Here is a 6,667-nt window from a genome sequence, read left to right on the forward strand (position 1 = left end):
TGGTGGGCCACTTTCTCATAAGCAAGGTGGGTGAGTAACAAAGAGACAGACAGAGAGGTGGCATTAAGTGGACCACAGTGCTATTAAAATTGGGACAAGAGAACATTTTGTTTGTTCTGTACTGATTTTTGTTCAGGGTGTTATGCATTTTGGAAGGTTTTTGACATAAGAGAATCTCCCTGTATGATTATTTGTATAAGTTCTTCTCCCTGGATAGACAGTATTTTAATAATTATTATTGTTAGATGTTTGTTTTACTGCACCACCATTTTGAGAGGCTGTTGCTAGGTTGTATGTCCTGGTTCCTCGTCCAGCCCCCTATGACATCACCAACTTAATGCTTTAAAAGCTGACACTGCATGCTCATTAACATTGGAGGTTTGGTTTTGGTTACTTTCAGTGCTTTTGTCTCTCCAAAGTGATTTTCAGTGCATTTTCACTACGAGTTTGCCTAGCCTTTTGGCTTTGGTGCCTGATTCTATTTGATCTCTTAGTTTGGAATTTTTCCATCTCCTGATCCCCTTTTGCCAGTTATTTTTGCAGCATGGTTGTGGTGATTTGAAAAAGCAGGTGGGCTTTGCCTATGCTACCACTCAGCTGAACTGGTAGCTTTTGGTTCTGAGAATTACAAGATTTTTTCCCCTCTGTGGCAAAAGAACTGCATCCTCAATGCATCCCAAATCACATTAATATTCTAACCTGAGCACCTAATTGAAGCATAACACAGAGAACTGATATGCTGGGATGACAGGAGTAATAGAGAAAATTTCTTTTAAACATGAAAAGGAAGCTATCTGAAAAAAAATTAAGTCGCAACAAGGAGCAGCAGCATGTAAGAAAATTAGGTTTATGATAAAGGGACTGCAGAAGAGTGTAGAAGTGGTTAATTAAGCCACTTGTTTATTATAACTATGACAGCACACCAGCCTGAACACTCAGATTAATAGACGTTGTAAAAGACTTATTATGCACAAACCACAGTGGTGAAGGTACAGAATGTCATAATTAAAATATTTCTCTTAATGTAGCCAATGATCTAAACTGTTGCATGCTTTCAGACACAAGTGGTGTGGGGTTTAGTTAGCAAGCAGTGGATGAAAGTTTAATTAGGACTCAATTCTAATGCTGTACCTTTATTAGACCCTCCACGTTTTATATTTTTTGTCAGTGATCAGCCAAGTGCTTTACAGTATCTGTAGTTCAGCTAGTGTTATTTCTCTGCCACTATTTAGTATTCTTGCTTTAAAATATTTTAATCTTTTGTTAGTAGTTGCCTTTTTGTTTTCATTTGTATTATGCATTTCATTAATATTGCAGTGTTTCATTTTATTTTCGCAAGTACTGTGCATACAGTCGTGGCCAAAAGGTTTGAGAATTACACAAGTACTGATTCTCACAAAGTTTGCTGCTTCATCATTTTTAGATCATTTTGTCAGATGTTTCTATGGTATACTGAAATGAATTAGAACAATTTCATAAGTTTCAAAGGCTTTTATTGACAATTACATTAAGTTTATACAAAGAGTTAATATTTGCAGTGTTGGCCCTTCTTTTTCAAAACCTATGCAATTCTCCCTGGCATGCTGTCAGTCAACTTCTGGGCCAAATCCTGACTGATGGCAGCTCATTCTTAGAAAATCAATGCTGTTTGTCAGAATTTGTGGGTTTTCATTTGTCCACCTGCCTCTTGAAGATTGTCCACAAGTTCTCAGTGGGATTAAGGTCTGGGGAGTTTCCTGGCCATGGACCCAAAATTTTAATGGGTCACTTAGTTATCACTTTTGCCTTATGGCACGGTGCTCCATCATGCTGGAATGGCATTTTTTATCACCAAACTGTTCTTGGATGGTGGAGAGAAGTTGCTTTCAAGGATAAGTATACTGATGGCAAGATAGTGGCATGGTTGGACACAGCAGCTTTATGCTCTCCATTCTGGTGCTTTGTTTGTCTGATTTCATTTTTGATCATTGAGTTGTGTCACACAAACCTTGCATATAGCTGTCAGGATTTATTTGATACTGTATTACAGTATAAATTAACCATCACAAACCACTTTCAGCAAATTTATAACACACTGGAAGATATAGCAAGAACCCCAGAGATGCCGAGGATTATTATTATCAAACCCAGTAAGTGACGGAGATTTTGGAGGGTGAGGAAACAGTAGCAGGGATGCCAATCAGGTCTATGGACTAGACTAAGAAAACAGCCCCACAAATCTCCATTACCTAGCACCTTTCTCACCAATGCGAGATTGATTACTTACAAAATGGATGAGTTGGAGCTACAGATTGCTGCTTTTGTTTTCATGTGGAATTGTTGTGTGATGATTATAACAGAGACTTGGCTTCACCTGCAAATCCCAATATAACTAGCCGACTGTACAATTCACTGGCAGGACAGGAAAATAATTTGGGTAAGAATTGTAAATGTTAGTATAGCTCTTAACATACTTTATATTAAAATAAATAAATAGCAGCAGGCTTATATCAGTGGAGTTCATATCATTGCTGTGTCTTTAATCAAGCATGTTTAAAGACTGTACTACTTAAGTGCTCCACTAAGGGGAAAATACACTTGATCAAAATATAATGTATAAAATAATTAAAACATGCTTATAAAACCACACCCCTCCACCATGTAGAACATCTTCTATTGCTCCTCATCCCAGCATACACACCCCTCAGAAGGAGGACAAAACCAGTTACAAAGACCATAAAAACTTGGCCTGAGAGTGCTGTTATTAACCTACAGGACTGTTTTGCACAAACAGATTGGGATATGTTTAAATAACAAGACTTAGGGGAATATACAGAAACAGTTCTATTCTACATCAAGGGCTGTGTTGATAATGTCACTATTGCAAAGAGGATCCGAGAATTTCCAAATCAGATACCCTGGATGACAGAAGAAGTACAGACACTCTTCAAAAAATGTAACACTGCCTTCAGGTCAGGCGACAGGGTGTTATACAGTACAGCCAGAGCTGACTTGAGGAGAGGTATCAGAGAAACTAAAGAGGCCTATAAGAGGAAAATAAAAGACCACCTCACAGTGGACAAGTCTCAGCAGGTGTGGCAAGGAATTCCACACATTGCAAATTACAAGGCCAGCAACCCCAGGTCTGTCAGTTTTGAGATAAGGAGGGCCAACATGACCAAACTGATCGCACCAGCCTCCAGAACCCACAAACTCACTCTGTAAGAACATGAGGTGAGATGTGTGCTCAGAATGGTGAACCCAAGGAAGGCCATTGGCCCTGATGGAGTATGTGGGATGATACTCAAAGCATGCGCTGACCAGCTTACCAGGGTCTTCACAAAGATTTGTAATCTTTCTCTGGCATCAGCCACTATTACACCTTGCCTAAAATCATCAATCATTATTCCTATCCCTAAAAAAATAGCCACCAAGAGCTTAAATGACTATAGACCAGAGACTGGTCTTACAGCACATTAAATCCTGCCTCTCACCCACTTTTGACCAGCATCAGTTTGCTTACAGATTAAACAGGTCCACAGAAAATGCCATTACTATTGTTCCACATACTGCGCTGAGCTATGTAGATCAAAGAGGATGCTATATAATGCTGGTCTTTGTAGACTACAGTTCAGCATTTAATACAGTAATCCCTCACATATAGGTTATCAAGCTGACAGACTTAGGTCTCCCCTCCTCTACCTGCACATAGATAAATGACTTTCTGACAATCCACCCAAAAAGTGTAAAACTCGACCCTCATCTCTCTTCTTTCCTTTTCCTCAGCACAGGATCTCTACTAGGCCGTGTTTTGAACCCACTGCTTTACTCTTTGTAGACATATGACTGCACCCCAATCCATCCCACTAATATTATCATTAAATTAACACTGAACACCACAAAAAACTAAGCAACTCATTCTGGACTTCAGAAAGCATAGCACAGAACCAGTTCCTCTTTACATCAACGGAGACCATGTGGAAAGGGGTGCAGACCTTCAAATTTTTGGAAAGTGACATTTCAGAGAACCTTTCCAGGTTTGAGAACATAATGGCAATGGTCAAAAAAGGGCAACTGAGACTGCACTTTCTGAGAGTTCTGAGGAAAAACAACTTGGAGCAAAAACTATTGGGGCTTCTTATTATTCAACCATTGAGAGCATCCTGGCATACTGGTATCTCAGTATGGTACGCCAGATGCATGGCAACTGAAAAGAAGGCTCTCCAGAAAGTCATAAACACAACCCAAAAAATCACAGCTTGTTGTCTGTCCACCCTGGAAAACATTGCCCGCTCCTGCTATCTCACCAGATCCGCAAACATCTTTAATGATCTTTCACACCCTGGTCACCATCTCTTTGAACAGTTGCCCTCTGGTCAGCACTATTGATCTTTAAAAGTACAAACTACTAGATTCAGAAACAGTTCCTGTTCAATGGCCATAAATACACTGAACAAAAATAAGCAAATTAAGGTGATTTAAATAATTTTTTTAGTTAGTGCAGGAAAATAGACTCATACATACTGAGTCTGCTCCCCAGTGGAATGGCATTATTTTATTGTATTACTTCTGGTTCCATTGTTATTTTATCTCACTTCTTTTTTACTGTGTTTTTACATATAATATTAAAAATTAAACTTTAACTTTAATTCCTTGCTTGTATTATGTGTTGCAGCATTGGTTGTGTTTCATGAAAAATAGTGTTATTTTTGTTTTTTGTATCCAGTTGGTGTGGTGCTCATAATTTTGTTGTATTTATTTTACAATGACAATAAAGGCTTTCATTCCAATCACAGTACTTCACTTACAGTCTAAAAGAGAATGGCATGTGTACATGTATTAAAGGGGGTGAAAGAATGGTAAGTACCCAGCTTAAAAAATAGGCCTATATTCTTGGGAAGAAAAAAAAAACTTTCACTCATCTTCTGGTTCATGGTAAAGAAAACAAAATACATGTGGCTGAGTTGAATTCTTCATGTTTCAATGTATAAAGGATGAGTAATCGGACAAGCTGCAGCTTCATTCTGGAAACTCCTACATTTTATTTGTTCTCTTTGGTTGTTAAGTCAGCATTTTGAGTGAGGTGTTGAACTTCATATGAGTTCATTGTCAGTTATCTAAAATTCTCCTTAACTTCTTAAAGTTTTACTTCTTTGTTTTACAAGTAATACTTCCTTTGCTGAAGAATTTTTAATTATTGTACAACTTAATTGAATCTTATTACACATTTATTGTGATTGTAGTTATTTTTTAATCAATCAATCAACATTTATTTATATAGCACATATTCATACAAAAAATGTAGCTCAAAGTGCTTTACAAAATGAATAGAAAAATAGAAGACACAATAAAAAATAAACATAAGTCAACATTAGTTAACATAGAATAAGAGTAAGGTCCGATGGCCAGGGTGGACAGAAAAAACAAAAAAAAACTCCAAAGCTGGAGAAAAAAATAATAAAAAAATAAAATCTTTTATTATTTTTGTTAATTACAAATCAAACCCCATTATAGCGAATATCAAAGTAATGAAAATTTCAGAATGAATAATACTTTTCGTTGGCCCAGACAAATGTTACAAAATGCATACCATATGTGGTGAGAGAGGACATGCAGGTGATGGGTGTAACAGAAAAAGGTGTAGAGGACAGAAAGATATGGAAGAGGATGATCCGCTGTGGAAACCCTAACGGGAGCAACCGAAAGAAGAAGAACGAAATGCATACCATATATACTCACGTATAAGTTGGGTCTTGAAAACTGAAAAATCAATCATAAAATCAGACCCCAACTTATACGCCTGTACATCTTCTTGCTTTCCTCCAATCTCACGCCAGTTTCTCAGACACATCAAATTTTGCTCCAGCAGTTCAGTTACCAATTTCATTCGCCACGTCAATGACTTTTAATTTAAAACCAGCTTCATATTTTCTTCTGATCGAATGCTCCATCGTAGATAAGGGATGCTCTTACAATAACGATGTATGAGAGTGTGAAATACAAAAGAATGCAAATGTTGTTTCAGAATAGTTTGGGTATTACCGCGTGGTCACAATATATAGAAGAAAAAGGCAGTGTGCTCTGTGGTTACTCTCTAAGGTGGCCGTTAGCATATCATAATCTCTTGGACCAATAGCATGAGTTTTCCACATTTGATTTATACAACCGGCATTATAAAATACTGGACATTATATGGTACAATCAAGCCCCGACTTATCCGCAAGTATATACGGTATTTCAGTATAATGAAAGCTTTTTCGACCAAAAATGGCCACAGAAGGTAATAATGCGATACAAAAAAAATACTTAATGCCGTGTCTTTCACCTCCAACAGGCTGTCTCTTTATTGTTAGACCAAAATAAAGTAACAGTCTGTTGTGAAATTTCTGGTCTTGGACAGTCTCATTGAGGTTCATCAACAGTGTAGGCGTGACATCATACAGGTATAGCCAAATTCTGAGTCAGTGCTCCACCAAGCATCCATGTGGGTAGTTGTGTAGTGTGCAGATAATGTACTGTCTGCCTTTCATATCACTTCTCAAAGTTTTCTTTACGATTAACAAAAAAAGTGACAAATGGGATCAGTTTACAGTGAAAGAAAAAATGAAGAATCCTGGAGAAAGTTGATTCTGGAATGAAGTAAAATGACGTGGCAAACGCATTTGGAATCATGCCTTCAACACTGTCA

Source organism: Polypterus senegalus, chromosome 7, assembly GCF_016835505.1.
Source record: "Polypterus senegalus isolate Bchr_013 chromosome 7, ASM1683550v1, whole genome shotgun sequence".
Lineage (NCBI taxonomy): Eukaryota > Metazoa > Chordata > Cladistia > Polypteriformes > Polypteridae > Polypterus > Polypterus senegalus.